This window comes from Cupressus sempervirens, chromosome 5 (assembly GCF_028749045.1).
Source record: "Cupressus sempervirens isolate cs-2001-9-10 chromosome 5, ASM2874904v1, whole genome shotgun sequence".
Taxonomy (NCBI): Eukaryota; Viridiplantae; Streptophyta; class Pinopsida; order Cupressales; family Cupressaceae; genus Cupressus; species Cupressus sempervirens.
In genome coordinates, this window is record NC_143122.1 from 854,916,990 (window position 1) to 854,934,730 (window position 17,741).

Genomic DNA, 17,741 nt, shown 5'->3' on the forward strand with positions numbered 1-17,741 from the left:
TCACTAGCTTGAGATCTAGATCAACTGCCTCACATGACACGCCGTTGAGATGACTGGTGCTATAGATCTTATGTGCTATCACATGAATTCTAAATTTCAGCTCCATGTCAGTCACACTGCTAATCTTCATACCTCTTCCATCCCACTCGACAAGAGTTTTGCTTTCCAGTTCTACCCGACTTAGGGTTTTGGTAGTCTTTTCCTTGTTCAACATTGGGAGCCTTGTGATTCAATAAATTATTTTCTTTGTTATTGAATAGGCTATTCCAACCATAGCTACCCATTGTGTACACAACTATAGATAAACCTTATCCATTTTATCTGAAAGTCTTAGGGCATATGCGGAATGTGTGTTAAACCCTTAGTCTCCAAGTGTTGATGCTCGGGTTTCAATGCACCATTCACACATAACTTTTGTAGAGTCTCGTCTATCCCTAGCATTCTAATATCTTGTATCGAACAGTGAAAATGTGAACGAACACCACTAACAAGTAATACCTTTGGTGAAATTTGTGATTGAGCTCCAGTTGGATCAAGTGCTTCTATAATTGCCAGACTCAACTTGAAGTCTAGTGCCTTCCAATCGACTCCTCGAACCAACATCTCAAATCCTTTCTTTTCTTTTTGTTCTGCTAGAAGATGCCATGCTCTGTAGGGTTTAATGAAAACATGAAAATCCTCAACAACAAATGCACAGAATCTCTTGGAAGCACAAAAATAACTCTTAGCAAATACCTCTTCAAAAATTCTCAGTGATAAATGAATTTGATTCCTTTCTTTTTAACAAATTTTCATTTTGCAATCACCATAAATGTTTGGTACACTTGCTTGTTTGGTGACAAACTGTCTTCCACTCAGTTCAATCTTATTGCTTGGTAGATTCATTCATAACTTGGAGTCCACACAATGTTCTAGTGTATCCCAACTTTTCTCGGTAGGGTGACCTAGCTTGGTAAGGTCTAGATTTTCCTTAGACACTCGGTGATCCCTTTGCATCTTAAATGCTAATATGGATCTTTCCTCCTAGTTGGTTGGAACTAATGTAAGATGTCTACTTTAGAGTCTTAGTTCTAGACATCCCTTTGGGAGATCAAGTAGAAATGCTTGAGTCACCCAATTCTTGAGTGAAATGTGCTTCATGGCTTGGAGTTGTATTCTCAGAAGATTTTGAAATCCATTGCTACCTCATCTGTTTTATGATGTTGTCAGCCTTGGCTTTCTTGTCATCTTCAATCTTTCCAGTGTTCATACAGTTTTTGGCAAGATGTCCAAGTTCTATACAAATAAAACATCTTCTAGTGGTGTCTCCTGTCCTCATGTGATGTTTCACACAGTTTTATCCAATGTGCCCAAATTATCCATAGTAGCGGCATCTACACCATGTGTTGTAGTCCCAACCAAATAAAGGTTTCACAATCTATTCAGCTAGGTTCAATATCTCAGTTTTGCATTCAGAATATTTGTGTCCATGCTTCTTACATTTGTGACATTTGCCTTCAAATTTAGGTTTCTCTTTGCATTCATTAGCTCTATGACCATGCTTATTGCAATTGTAACACTTTCCATTGAATTTTACTTTACCATTACTCCAACATTTGTTTGATGTATGACCTAACTTATCACAATGATTCCATGTAGGCATTTGATTCTTTTGATCTCCTTACTTGGATGATTCACCTTCTTTTGTGTGTCCTATTCTTGCTTTTCCTTTATGTCTGTATTGATTTTTCTCATTTAACTGATTCATGTCTACTTGAGATTTCATCATCCTTTCATTGGTTTGCTTTTCAGAGTTTAGATCTTTTTGCAATCTTTTGTTTTTTGATCTTAGATTCATAATTTCTTCATTTGCATTAGTAAGTTGATCAATGAAGTCTGCCTGTTGAAGGGATAGATGTCGAATTTCATTGTTCTTTCCTTCTATCTCTTTTTTGACCTTGTCTTTTTCTTCCATGACTTCACACAATCTTACTAACTAAATTTCTTGTTCTCTTTTCAATTTTCTAACTTTTTTTTGAAGATTACAATTCTTTGCAATAGGTCTCTAATTGCCTCATTAGCTTCATCTAAATTTCTTTCTAGATAGAGATCTTCAATTCTTTCTTTAGTGCAGAGTTTTTCATTTATTTGTACTACAAGATCTTTTCTTCTTTTCAAAGATTGAGAGAGAGAGTTGCTCTTTTGCTTTCTTAAGTTTCCTAATAGCTAATTCCAAATCCAACTTTTTATTGTCAATAGACTTATCTAGGTTGAATACCTCCATTGCTTCTGATCTTTTCTTAATCTATTAAACTTCTTCTTTGAGAACCACAATGCTCTGATACCAATTGTTGGAAATATAGGATAGGCTAGGTTACTGAGAGGGGAGGGGTGAATTAAGAACCAATAAAACTTAATTCTTAATTCACCAATTAATCCTTCATATATATTCTGATCTAATTGCATGCATGAAAAACTAAAAGCATAAAACATTCATAACACTTTGACACAAGATATGGTGACCTAGAAACCTTCCAAATAGAAAGTAAAACTAGGATGGGGATGATACCCACAAGCTTTAGTATTGTGTATAAATTTGGTTGGTTAAGGCTTATAATTGATCACTTTTGATGATATGCCCTATTAGGAGCAATAAGGACTGCTAGGTCCACCTTGCTAAAGGATTTATAAAACATATAATGAAGTATGCACTTGGTAAAGAGATTTGCAAAAGGCTATTAAGTCTACCTTGTGAAAGGATTTAATTGTTTCACCGGTTAGGATGAACCAGTGGCTAATCTCTTATCTGCAACTCTGATTTTCTAGTTGAGATTCCTTTGAAATGTAATGATCACCTTGATGTGATAGATAAATCTTTGTTGCTCCTTATACTACTTATAGCTTTCTTACTTCACACTTCTTCTCTTATTATATTCACATCATATGTTCTACTCTATAATTATTTGGATGTGATACAATGCATTACATATATACCAATGCAAATCACAATTCATCAAAGTTAGCTACAATACAAGTTTCACCAAAATACTCAAATTTGGCCCAATTACTGATACTCGAGTTCTGAAGACAAACTCGGTGATGTTCTGATACTCGACAACCATTTTCAACACTCAACATCATCATGCTCAATTCATACTAATCACTTCCAAGTAGTCTGAACTTGGTTAGCACTAGTGACTCAACGAACACTGTGAAACTTGGCATATAAATTGAATCACTTGATTGACACTTCCTGGCTCGGTCAACACTAGATTCACATTACTAATGTTGTGAACTCGGTAAACACCGGAGACCACGGTTTGCACCATGCAACTTGGTAAATACTATGAAGCTTGGTTTGCATTGGTACTCATTAATTTGGTATATACTACTCAGTGCAAACTAAATATTGATTCTAGAACTCGGTAGCAATTGTAGAACTCGGTAGAACCTAAATTACTCGATTAACACTGTAAACTGGAAGATAAGCTCGATAGTTGCTAACCATTTGACTAAGTGTGAGTTACTAATAAACAAACTTGATTATAATGTCAACACTAACTTCCCTCTGAATTCTTAGGTATAACTTCCTTTTGTATTTGTAATTTGCAATGAATTATGTTTGTTCCTAACTCTAATTGGGGTATGTTATTAACTTGAGAATAGGAAAGGTGAACCAAGTTAGGCCTAAATAGGAACTAACTTAGGTGAGGATTTCAGTCTAAGGATTAGTCAAATTTTTGGATTCACACATCTTATAAACCCATAAAGTTTAACAATTCAACAGTGAATGCTATCTACAACTAAACTGATATCAGTAAGATTCTAATTCTAGGAATGGAAAAGACTAATTTTAAAGAAAAGCACATAAAAGAATCGCTCTTGAACTTCCAATAACAATACTATTATCTTCGGCTCGTTGTTTTGAAGCAGGGGAATAAAAGTCTGTTCATTCCATGATTCAATTCAGACCAAATGAGAAACATAAAAATAATACATAAATGAATGGAACAGAAAATGATTGATACAAAATACCCTCAATTTGTCTCTGCAACATCAAGTATTTCACACCAAAAATTGGTCAACCTTTTATTAATATTGCATTTCAATACATATAGGATTCTAAGATGACCATTACAAAATGAGATAAATTTGTTCATCTCCTCAGAATTGGCAAATGGAAAAAGCCAATTGTTAGTTAGAATTCTTAAATCAAAAATGTGAAAGGGCGAGATAAGTCACTTCAATTTTTTTCCTTTTTCTAACTTTTCTTTGTAGGCTTTAGCGGCAACAATGATTGGGATCAATTCCTCATGCCTATGAATGACATTAGTGTATCTTAAAAGCCACTTGGAATGCTCCCTTGCTAGATCTTTAACGACACCCAATTGCTCTTGCATCTCTTCCATAGCCACATGTATACATCCACTAAGATTTTGGAGATCTAGCACTCTGTTATAAGGAGTGATAGACTTATCCATCAGAATGTCTAGATAACCAGAAAAGTTCTTCTTCATTAGAGTAACTCCCAGTGGCCCTTTTCCTTGTCCATTATTCTGAGAATCGGTATGTAGGCCCTTCAACAACACTTAATCCTTCTCTTACTCCTTTGTTACTTTGATATCTATTTCCTTTAGTCTGTCTTGTGCTGCCATGATCATCTTGGCCTTAAATTGTAGACTCTGCAACCATTCAAACATAGACTCATCTCCCTTTGGTAGGATTTTAGCTTCTACCACTTAATCTTCATCTGAATGATCATATTTAGGAGAGAGATACAATCTTCACTTTTTACTTTTTCAGCTGATAAGGTGGAGATATTGTCTTTCTCCATCTCTAGCCTTAATACTACATTTCCAAGTTGCTCAATAACTTCAAGTCCTTCAGACTTAAGTTTCTCCCTCCACTCTACCAATTTCTCTGAAATGTGTCTTCTTGCAACTGAGAAATGATAGCCTAAATATCCATGGCTATAGGATCACTAGTGGGAGCAACTCCAGATATGCTTGCTAGTGGGGCAACTAGTTTCCTAATGAAATGATTAAGTTCATGGATTTCAGCTTTCATTAAGACTTTAGCAAGCTTGAGGCCTTCTAACTCTTCCTCAACCACCTCATTTATTGACTTCCATAGTCCCACCTTAGTGTCGTGCCTAACTTCTCCAAGGTCTAGAGATTGCAAGGTGAAATTGCCAGTAGATTCCCACCTTAGTGCCATGCCTAACTTCTTGGGAGATTTATAGAGTGGGCAGTTTCCAAGTGTGGTGTCACAATCCTTGCAAACACATATATGTTTGTGGGCCAAAGGCAAAGGCCTGCAACACAGGTTGTTGAATGTACATTCAAAACACAAATTTGGGTGAGAGAGATTAAATTTCCACATTTCATGCTAAATTTTGCACTATTTAAATTTTGAATGAGTACATACATAAATTTAGGTATCACATAACAGAGCCATCAACAGGAAAAAGAAATCTACAAATCTAAACATAAAATTAAGCCACCAATTAGCAAAGCCAAGAACAAATGAGACGAAGTGCAAATTAATTCATGAATTACAACACAAATACAAATTCTTTTTAGTCATGGCATTCAAGGGTGGACTACCCTAACGACCACATCAAAACACCAATCATTTTTTCATGGAATTATAGAGTAAGAAACATGTTAGCAAACAACTATGACAATCCAACCATAAAACCTATCAAGAGTCAATGTAACAAATTTCTGAGTAAATGGTGGTGTTCACAAACACCATTAATTATGTGAGGGAGAAAAAACATTATTTTTCCTTCTAATTTCTTCACCTTCTTGGTAGGCTGACCTCTTGTAGGAGTCTTTTAGGTGGGGGTTGCAGATTTCTTTGGAGTTGTGGCCTTCTTCAGAATGGAAACCTTCTTAGCGGGGGTTTAGTAGGGTTCTTTGGAGTAGCCACAACAAGAGTAGGCTTCTCCACTTTAGGGAACTTTGGAGCAAGTTTCATAGCCTTCTTAGTAGAGGCTTTTTTAGCAACATGTTTGGCAATAGGTTTCTTCACCACAACCTTCTTTGTAGGTGGCTTAGGATTAGGCTTTGGCTTTGGCTTCCTTGCAGCTTTAGTGATAGGCTAAACAAGAGCCTTTTCCTTTGACTTAGAAAATGAATGCAAACACAAAGATGTTTGGGGTTGGCAAAAGAATGCAAAAAAAAGTTTCTTCTGCAATCCTGCAAATTATATATCTGTTCAAGAGTTTTCTCTGAGAGCGATTGAGTGTGGATCATCTACATCAGAAATATGGTAGGCTAAAGACAAATATAGATAATGGGTGGGACAAAGAATGGTCTAGAACAAAGAATGATCTAGAAGAAAGATCAACGTGTCACATTAATGCAAAATTACATTCCTAATTTCTTTGTAATTTTTGCATCAAAATTTAATTTTTTCCTTGCCTTTTCTAATGGAAGCCAATAAGAATTTAGATAAATAATTTTTAAAATTTGAAAAATAGATTAAAATAGAAAACTATCTAAAAACCTTTAGAAATAAATTAATTATGAAATTTTATTGATTAAAATTAAATGATTGGAGCACCTAACTGTTCCATTATTTTCCTTAGTGTTGCAATATTGGATTGATTCTTTCCTAAACTATTTTTTCCTAAATTAATTCTTTCCTTTCCTGTAGTTGTTTCCTTTCCTATAGCTTTATGCATATGGCACACAACTATATATGTACCTGTATGGTTTTATGTGAATACAACAATGGAAAATATTCTTCTTGATTTCCAATTTTCAAGTTGGTATCAGAGATTTGAAGCTTGAATAATTTGTATCCCTTCATTGAACCATGGCCAATTTAGATTCAAAAGTATTTGAGAGCAAATATGCTCTCATTATTATTCAATCTAAAGGTTCATCATTCAAGGCAGGGATTACACTCGATGAAACAAACTATGATTTGTGGTCTCAAATCATGGAGATGCATATCATTGAGAAGGAGAAACTCTCTTTCATTTGTGGTAACTCACAACCACCTACCGAGAAGGATGATGGATATGAGAAGTGGTATGCAGATAATCAAAAGGTCAAAAGATGGTTGTTGATATCTATGTACCCATAAATTATGAAGCGATACATTCGCTTACCCACTGCTCGAGATATTTGGAAAGCTCTTTCTAAGGCTTTTTATGATGGAGCAGATGAATTGCAGGTGTTTGTCTTGAATCAGAGGGCTATCTTTACCAAATTGAATGACAAAACACTCTTTGTGTATTATGGAGAATTAATCGAGATTTTTGGTGAGTTGGATCATTGTGATAAAGTGATCATGGAAAGTGAGAATGATGTTGAATCTTACCGAAAATTAGTTCGGCGACAAAGGGTGCATATTTTTCTTGCTGGATTAGATGGTAACTTTGAACAAGTTTGTGGTGAAATTTTGAGAAAGGATCTTATTCCCAAATTAGAAGCATGTTATGCATTGGGCCGTCGTGAATCTGTTTGACGCACAACAATGATTGGAGAACTAGAAAGACTGAAGCTTCAGCCATGGTGACTCAAAACCGATCTAATTAGAATGGGCCTCCTCAAAACCCACCTAAGATCGCTAATGGTGCTAATAAATCCACCTACAAATGCACCCATTGCAATCAAACTAGTCATACCAAAAGTCACTACTTTGAACTTGTTGGGTATCCAAAATGGTGGGATCGTAGCCGCGATCCACGGAAGAAGAATTCCAAGAAGACCTCTAGTGTAGCGTTTATTGAAACAAAGATAGAGGATAATGTTGCTGGACAGATCTCGACATTAGCAACAGTGATAGGTAATGGTGGTAAGTCTTTAAATATGTCTACACTGGTTTCTAATAGTGCATGGATAATTGATTTCAGTGCTGCGAATCATATGACGTTTGATTCTAGATAGGTCTCATCCCTTAAACCGTCCTCACAAAAATTTGTTACCACTACCAATGGCTCTTCGACCCTAGTTATTGGAGAAAGATCTTTACCTCTCACTGATACTTTGAATCTAGATTCTATTTTAGTGGTTTTGTCTTTGGATTACAATTTGTTGTTAGTTTCCCAAATCACCACTGCTTTACTTTGTATTGTAATTTTTTGGCTTGATTTCTGTGTGTTTAAGGACATCCAAATGAAACAAACAATTGGTTGTGGTTTTAGGCAAGGGAAGCTATATTACTTGGACTTGGTGTCAAAGAGTTCGGACAAGCTACATCAAGCTCTAGTGATGGATGGCTTTGAGGGGGATAAGTAGAAATCTAAAATCTAGTTATGACATCGACGTCTGGGACATGCTTCCTTTGGTTACCTGAAGAAATTATTTCCTAGTTTATTTGCAAAATTTGATGTTTCTAGCTTGCGGTGTGAAGTTTGTGAACTTGCAAAAAGCCATCGTGCTTCTTTTCCATTAACTTTGAATAAAAGTCCAATTCCATTTATGATCATACATTCTGATGTTTGGACCCTTTGTCCAAAGTCACTACCTTGGGTGGATCATGTTGGTTTGTTACTTTTATTGATGATTGTACTAGGATGACTTGGGTATGCTTAATGAAGTCTAAAAGTGATGTGAACTTGTTATTTCAAAAAATTTATAACATGATTTGTATTTAGTACAATGCACAAGTTCAAGTTCTTCATAGTGACAATGGAGGCGAATATTTGAGTTCTGCACTTCAGCAGTATCTGGAAGCACACTGAACTATTGATCAAACTACTTGTTGTAATACACCTTAGCAGAATGGGGTAGTCGAGAGAAAATAATCGTCACTTGTTGGAGGTTGTCCATGCTTCTCTGATAGAAGCCCATATGCCATTATCCTATTGGGGTGAAGCACTTACCTCTACAACATATTTGATCAACTAGGTACCCTCCAACACTATTGATTTCCAAACACCATCCTAGGCTCTCGCTAAGGCCATTGTTGCTCCAGCTATCCCAAATTCACCTCCTCACGTCTTTGGTTGTGTAGCTTTCGTACACCTCCATAAGCATCAACGCAAAAAGTTATCTCCTCAAGGGCTACGATGTGTCTTTCTAGGATATGTTGCTTATTAAAAGATGCTATCATCCTCCAATCCAATGAATTTTTATTACATTGGATGTAGTTTTTCATGAAGACTCGATGTAATTTTTCCTCTAAGCCTGAACCTCATGGGGAGTACCAGAAGGAAATTCAGACTCTAGACTATGATGATCACATCTCTGAAGATGTAGGTAGCTTAAACATCTCTGAAGATGTGGATGTTCACATCCCTGAAGATGTGGGTAGCTTGGACATCTCTGAAGAAGGGGAACTCTTTGAAACTGTTAATCAAGAAGTGGGTGAAACTTTGGATCAAAGTAGTGATGAAAATCTAGAAACTGAAGTTGTGGGTCCACCTTCGTCCGAGTCCCTCACACCACACCAATCGCTTACCAAGGATGTTCCTGAACCATCTAGAAAATAGCTACCTTAGCGTCTCACCAGAGGTATCCCTAAATCCACATATGAATCTAAACTTTCTAGTAAAGTTAAATATCCTATGAGTCATTATGTGTCTAACCATTGTTTGTCATAATCAAATCAGTCATTTGTAAATCAATTATCTACTGCATATATTCCTAACAATGTGTAGGAAGCCTTAGTTGATCCAAGGTGGAAAGCGGCTATGAATGAGGAGATGAAATCATTACAGGAAAATAATACCTGGGAACTTGTTCACTATCCACCAAGAAAGAAACCAGTTGGATGTCGGTGAGTTTATACTATTAAGTACAAAGTAGATGGTACAATTGAATGCTTTAAGGCGAGACTGGTGGCAAAAGGGTACACCCAAACCTATGGGATTGATTATACAAAGACATTTGCACTTGTAGCTAAAATCAATACAGTACAAGTCTTGTTGTCTCTAGCCGTGAACTTGGGTTGGCCATTACAATAGTTTGATGTGAAGAATGCCTTTCTACATTGAGAGTTGTCCGAAGAAGTCTACATGGAATTCCCATTTGGCTGCATGATACCAGAAATACATAGTCTAAAGGTGTGCAAATTAAAGAAGTCGCTATATGGGTTGAAACAATCTCCGAGCGCATGGTTCAGAAGATTCACAAAGTCAATGAAAGCCTTTGGTTACCGTCAGAGCAATTTAGAACATACTTTATTCATAAAGAATCAATAGGGTAAGATCATTGCACTTATTGTGTATGTGGATGACATGATAGTTACAAGAAATGATCCTGAAGAAAGGAGGGCTCTACAGGATTACTTGTTCAGAGAATTTGAAATGAAAGACCTCGGTCCCTTGAAATATTTCCTTGGGATCGTAGTGTCTCGATTTGATGAAGTGATCTTTTTGTCTCAAAGAAAGTATGCCTTAAGACTTGTTACAGGAAACCGGTATGTCATCATGTCAACTTGCTGATACACTAGTGGAAGAAGGATTTAAGTTATGCATTGAGTCTAATAAGGTACTAGTTGATAAAGGAAGATACCAGAGACTCGTAGGAAGATTGATGTACTTAGCACACACAAGGCCAAACCTTGCCTATGCATTAAGTATTTTTAGCCAGTTTATGCATAATCATGGAGAGCAACATATGAATGCAATTATGCGCATTTTGAGGTATCTGAAGTTTGCTCCTAGAAAAGGAATTTTATTCATTAAAAATGCAGATTATCAAAGTGTGGATGCATATACTGATGCTGATTGGGCTGAAGCAGTAGATGACAGGTGTTCTACTTTAGGTTATTTCACCTTTGTAGGAGGTATTGTCACTACATGGAGAAGCAAAAAATAGAATGTTGTTGCATGATCAAGTGTGGAGGTATAATTTAGAGGTATGGCACTTGGAGTATGTGAAGCGTTGCGGCTAAGACTTCTTCTGAGAGATTTGGGTTGTCTACCTAGGCAGCCAACTCAACTATATTGTGACAATAAAGCAACATGTGATATTGCTCATAATTTGGTTCAACATGATTGTACAAAGCATGTGGAGGTAGAAAAATTCTTTATTAAGGAGAAGTTGGATGAGAAGATTGTGGAGTTGCCTAAGATTTGATCAGAAGATCAGTTGGCTAATATTCTTACCAAAGCAGTTTCGAGCCGAGTGTTCTCAAAGTTTTTGGGCAAGTTGGGCATGTGGGATATCTATGCATCAACTTGAGGGGGAGTGTTGCAATATTGGATTGTTTCTAATATTGGATTGACTCTTTCTTAAACTATTCTTTCCTAAATTGATTCTTTCCTTTCCTATAGTTGTTACCTTTCCTGTAGCTTTATGCATATGGTACACAACTATATATGCACTTGTACAGTTTTATGTGAATACAAGAATGAAAAATATTCTTATTGATTTCTGATTTTCAAGACTTAGTTTCCTACCGTAGACAAGAACTAATAAATAATCTTTAAAGAATTCTACAAAATTTATATTAAACACAAATCTTATTATTCCAAATATTATAGACTTAACAAACATAAATTTATATAAATTATCAAAAGAAATATAGCTTTTCAAACAGGAAACAAGGGGCGCATGCGCCAAAGTTCCAGCCTTCATGATTTTATGGTTGATTGAAGTAGGTTTTGGTTAAAATATAATGTATTTAATTTAATAAAATAACAAATAAATAGTAATGAAAAATATAATATTATAGTGCTAAACTAAATTAAATTACAGTGTATAGTTAGTATATTATTAAATTATATAACTGCGATGACATATATTAATTAGAATAGTAAAAGAATATATAAATAATAAACATTATAGTATCATGCTAAATTAAAATTAGATGACATTTTAAAGAACATTTATCATACCAAAGATATTTATTAACTAATTATAGATAAGATATAGATAAAATTATATTATTTAAAAAAAAGAGTTAAATTGATTAATTTTAATTATTATTAAATTGTTTGATATATCTTGTTTAAGCGATAAATTCATCGAATTGAAGAAGTTGGACAATATTCTTAAGCTTAAATCTAATGCATAAAAATAAATAAACATAAATTAATTTTAAAATAACATTTATGCTTTAAAAAAACCAAACACACATATAATAAATAAAGTTGGTAATATACTAAGCTAAACAATTTGAACTTTATTAAAATTGATACAAAATTAATATTATGTATTTTAAAGTATAAATTAAAAATATCAATATAATAAAAATTCTATATTTTAAATAAATGTATAATCTAATAAAATTATATATAAAAATAAAAAAATAAAAGAAAATCTATTAAAAGCATTGGTTTAAATATGTAAAAATAAAAATAATTAAATTCTAATTTAAACTTATATAAATTAAAATTAAAATAAATATGAAATTAAACTATATAAAAAATATTTTTTAAAAATTGACAATTTAAAAGAGTTAAAATGTCTATATTTGAATAACATTTTACAAATTACAAAAATAAACATCAATTAAAATTAACATTGATTGTCTTTTTAAAAAAGGTTTATCCAATTGTCACAAATGTGGAAAAGATAAAATTGAAATTAATGCATTCATTAATAGAGGTGTTATAAAAATGATTATTTTAAAAAAAAGTTTATCCACTTGTCACAAAAGATAAAGTTGCAATTAATGTAATAGAGGTGTTAGAAAAAATAGTTGTATTTTTGTTGAATAAAATTGAATTTTTTCATTTCCTTTTTCATCATGAGCCAATAAAGTTTTAAAAAAATTGTATTTTGGACAAACCCTAGCGCGTTAACCAGTCGGACGTGAATCGGACAAACCCTAGCACGTTAACCAGTCGGAAATCTACGGTCGGAAAGCTGGACACCGCTTATCTCTTGGCTGAGGATAACAGTGAATCGATGCGCCTCAAGGCGGAGGCTAGAAAAATTGCTGGAGACCCTTCTGAAGGTGGGGCTTTCTCATCTGTTCAGGGGGACAATGTAAACGCCATCAACGACAACAAGGAAAATAATGGTACGGGTAACCGGGAGACCTCAGCAAGTAAAGAGGATAATGAGCAGGACAAAGACACCAGCAAGTTGGAAGATTTGATGGACGCAGGTCAAACCCACCACGCTAAAAGCGACAAAACTATGGAGGAACCGACAAATGAAGGTAAAACCCTAGAATATGTACTTCCTGATGATGTGCTCGAATCTATTGAAGATTGCCAGTATAGATCTGTGATTATGTTCTTTTTGAAGGGCATTCCTGCTGAAATCGATTTTTTTAAATGGGCAAAGTTAAACTGGGAAAGCAAAGGGTGGGAAATTGAAGTCATGAGAGGGCTGGGCAAGGGTTACATTTTTTGCAAATTTAAATCTGCTGATGCTGCTCAGGCAGTTCTTCAATATGGGACATGGGTAATATGTGGACAGATTTGTTATTTGCAGGCTTGGACCTTAGATTTTCACCCCGAAGGCCATTCTAGATCAAAATACCCAATGTGGATTGAGTTACCATTCCTTAATCTAGCCTTCAGACCTTTTTTTGAAAAATATAGTGGCACAGCTCGAGAGAGTTATCTGGTGCAAAAACAATGCTGATAAGTTTTCTAGCCTACGAGTACACCCAAGGGCTTGTGTTGAGATAGATTTGAATAACCAGTTGCCAGAAACTATTAAGCTAGTTGGGCCAGGCTTTGAGTTTTCTCAACCAGTAGTCTACCTTAATAAACCCAATGCCTATTTTTTCTGTAGACAGGAGGGACACTTGATAAGAGACTGCCCAGCTCGTAAAAGTAGAGTTAGTGTCTCCAAGGACATAGCTCCAACCTCAAACCTTGAGTTACAATCTTCTCAAACTTTGGTAAGGTCAACTATAACTGCCCAGTTAAATCAATCCAATCAGCCTGCTAGTGAACCGGAGAGCCAAAATGACATTGTTACAACACCTACCTATAAAGAGGCCATAATGACAACTAGTTGGAGGATGATTAGGAAAAGAAAAGACCATCCTGGGTCTGCTACTGCACCTAATACAAGGTCTTCACCTTTTCATAATCATTCTTCATCGTCAACCAGAGCCAATGTCAAGAACAAGGAAACAAACCTGTCTAGTCCTTCCACAAGACATAGATCTCCTTCTCCTTCAAAGATAACCAACTCTGCTCAATCTGGGAGACATCGATCAAGGTCACCTAGCCCTAAGATTAAGGATCAGGAGTATTCTGAGAAGTCTATTGTGCATGCAAACCATTTTGATGTGTTGCCACAAGAGGATGACTCTTCTACCTCAGTCTAACTATGAATTTTAAAACTGTGTCTTGGAATGTTAGAGGGTTATCCCTCTCGCACTGCAAATTTGAGGTTAAGAAAACCATTGTTAAATGGAAGCCTGATGTTGTTTTCTTACAAGAGGTCAAGTTAAGTGGCCCCCGTCTTGCAGCTTCATTACACAATGTTTGGAGAGAGGGAATTTTCTTGTATACATCGCATAGTGAAGGTAGGGGGGGGGGGGGGGGGGGGGGGCAATCTTAGGGCTAGCTTCTTGGATCAATAGGTTTGTCATTGATAGAGGGGAGAACCCTGCACATAATTGTGTGTGGGTCCTCTCTTTTATCAATGGCCAACCTATTGGTTTTTGTTCGATTTATGCCCCTAATAGTGCTAAAGAAAGATGTGACTTATTGATGGGGACACAACCCAACAACCAGAATAGACACAATAGAAAGGGGAAATTATATTAACTGAGAAAATAAGCTGGTACAAACAGTTCAGAGAAAATAAACTCAAAACATGCCCTGCGGGCTTACAATAGCATAAATCTGGAGAATATTTCTCCTTTTAGCACCTCCTCTCAAGCTCCAATCCGAACTGCCTTTTACAATGCCAGAAATCTCCTTAAATAGACCCCGGAGGGTTAAGGACTAGGAGTACATTCTAGAAAGTGCTAGTAGGCATCCACTGACAAAATAGAAGGTTCCGGAAGTTGCATTAGAAGTCGGTGCTATTCTAGAAGAATCCAGAAACGGTAGCCGAACTTTCGGGAGGCATAACTTTTGAACCGTAACTCCGATTGACGAACCGTTTACATTTTCGGAAAGCTCTCGAAGTGCTCTATAGCCCTATGGACGAGCTTCGCTCGTCCCCCATTTTTCGACCCTTTTCGAGGTCATTTAATGCCCCAAACCTGACTTTGAAGCATTCTCAAGGGGTCTCCAAAACCCGAAAAACTGCAATAACTTTCAAACCGTGGGGCCTTTTGACCTGATTCTTTTTCTGGAATGCTCTAAATCTCGATTACATTCATCTGGCCAAGTCACACCTTCTAGGTCACCAAAATGATGGTCAAATTGCATGCTCCTATTTTTTCGGGATTTTTAAATGCACTGATAGTTGAACTATGAGAGTTGGAACCTTTATTTGAGCCAAATGGGTATCCAAAAATGCAAAGACATAAAATAGAAACTAAGTCTAAGTACATTTTTTTGGGTGACACAGGATTGCCCTTATACCTCTGGATGCTCCTGCATCAGACACCCAGGGTAGATTGAAAAGTGACCCTGTCACTTTATGGATGGTAGAGGAAATCCCAAATGGGAAACCTCAGCTGCTGAAATCCAAGTTGAGTCTTCGATCGGTCGTCCTTTCCATTTGACCAAATACTCTTCATACTGCCTGTTTCTGGTACTCCTACCCACACGATGATCTAGAATGTCTTCTATCTCCTCCTTCTTAGAAGCAGGAATTGGGCATGGCTCTAAAACCAGCTCCTCATCTGCACCATCATCATGATACTCTGTTAAATCTGCAATGTTGAAAATGGGAGAAATGTGAATACCATCTGGTAGCTCCACCTCATATGCATTTCCTGAGTTATGTTTCTTCAAAACCTTGCAGGGGCCAAATTTCTTCATTTTCAGCTTGTTGTAAGTACCAACTGGAAATCTTTCTTTTCGTAAGTGCACCATGACAAGATCCCCTACTTGGAATTCCTTATGTCTTCTCCTTTGATCAGCCCTAGCTTTATACTCTTGATTCATCTTGATAATGTGTGCTTGGACCTCCTCATGTAGACGCTTGATGTGTTCAACAAATTCCTCAGCTTCAGCACTTGTTCTCTCCCCTTGTTCTATCTTCCTCAATTCTGGTGCAGTCCTTGGGCTATTCCCATATACAATTTGAAATGGTGATTTTCCAGTACTCCTATTTATAGAGTTATTATAAGCAAACTCTGCCTGTGGTAGAATCAAATCCCATCCCTTGGGCTTATCCCCAACTAAACATCTCAGCAAATTGCCCAAACTTCTATTTACCACTTCTGTTTGGCCATCAGTCTGTGGATGATGCGTGGAACTGAATTTCAAGTCTGTTCTCAACTTCTTCCACAATGTCCTCCAGAAATACCCCACAAATTTAGTATCTCGGTCAGAAACTATACTTCTTGGAAGACCATGTAGTCTTACCACCTCTTTGAAAAACAAGTCTGCAATATGGACAGCATCATGAGTTTTGTGGCATGGAATGAAATGTGCCATTTTGGAGAACCTATCAACCACCACAAATACTGAGTCATTACCCCTTTGGGTCCTTGGCAATCCAAGAACAAAATCCATACTTATGTCCTCCCATGGCCTTGATGGAACAGGCAATGGCTGATATAGGCCAGTATTTTGACTAAACCCCTTGGCAACTTGACAAACTTGGCAACTCTGTACAAACTTCTTCACATCCTGTGTAATTTGAGGCCAAAAATAATGTTCTCTAAGAATGGCAATGGTCTTATCCCGACCAAAATGTCCTGCCATCCCTCCACTGTGTTTCTCCTTAATCAGATTTTCCCTCATGGAACTCCTTGGAATGCACAATTGACTACCTTTGAACAACATGCCATCCTGAATCAAATAGTCTAACCACTTGGTTCTATCTACAGCAACAGGTTCTTTACAAGCTTTCCATGCTTCAGCAAAATCAGGATCCTCGGGGTACAAATTCTTGAGTTCATCAAACCCAACTACTTCAACCTGCATTGTTGTAAGCAACAACTGTCTCCTACTTAATGCATCTGCAACCCTGTTAGATTTTCCACTTCTATGCTTTAACACAAATGTATAACTCTGCAAGAATTCTACCCACTTCATATGCCTCTGATTCAATTTACCTTGGCTATTTAGGTACTGTAATGCCTGATGATCAGTATACAAAACAAATTCCTTTGGCAATAAATAATGCCTCCATTTCTTTAAGGCCTGAACTATCGCATAGAACTCTTGATCATAAACATAATACTTCTTCTTTGCATCATTCAATTTTTCACTAAAATATGCAATAGGCTTACCTTCTTGGCTTAATACAGCCCCAATAGCGCTACCACTAGCATCACAGTCCACCTGGAATACTTTTCTGAAATCTGGAAGTGCCAACACAGGCTGTTCAGTCACCTTCTTCTTCAGCAATTCAAAACTTCTCGCAGCTACTGCAGTCCATTTGAACTCTTTTCTATCCCCTCTTATTGTATCAGTTAGAGGTGCACATATGCCACTGAAATTCTTAATAAACTTCCTGTAAAAGCTAACTAGACCATGAAATGATCTTACCTCAGTAGCAGACCTTGGAGTAGGCCATTCCAAGATGGCTTTTACCTTTTCTAGATCCATTTTGAGACCTTCAGGTGATATAACAAATCCTAAATAGACTAACTCCCTTTTTGCAAAGACACACTTCTTTAGATTAATTAACAATTTCTCTTCCCTTAGCCTTTCAAAGACACTACGAATATGCAGTAAATGTTCTTCCAAAGTCTTGCTGAAAATTAAAATATCATCCAAATAGACAATAACAAATTTTCCCAAGAACTTCTTA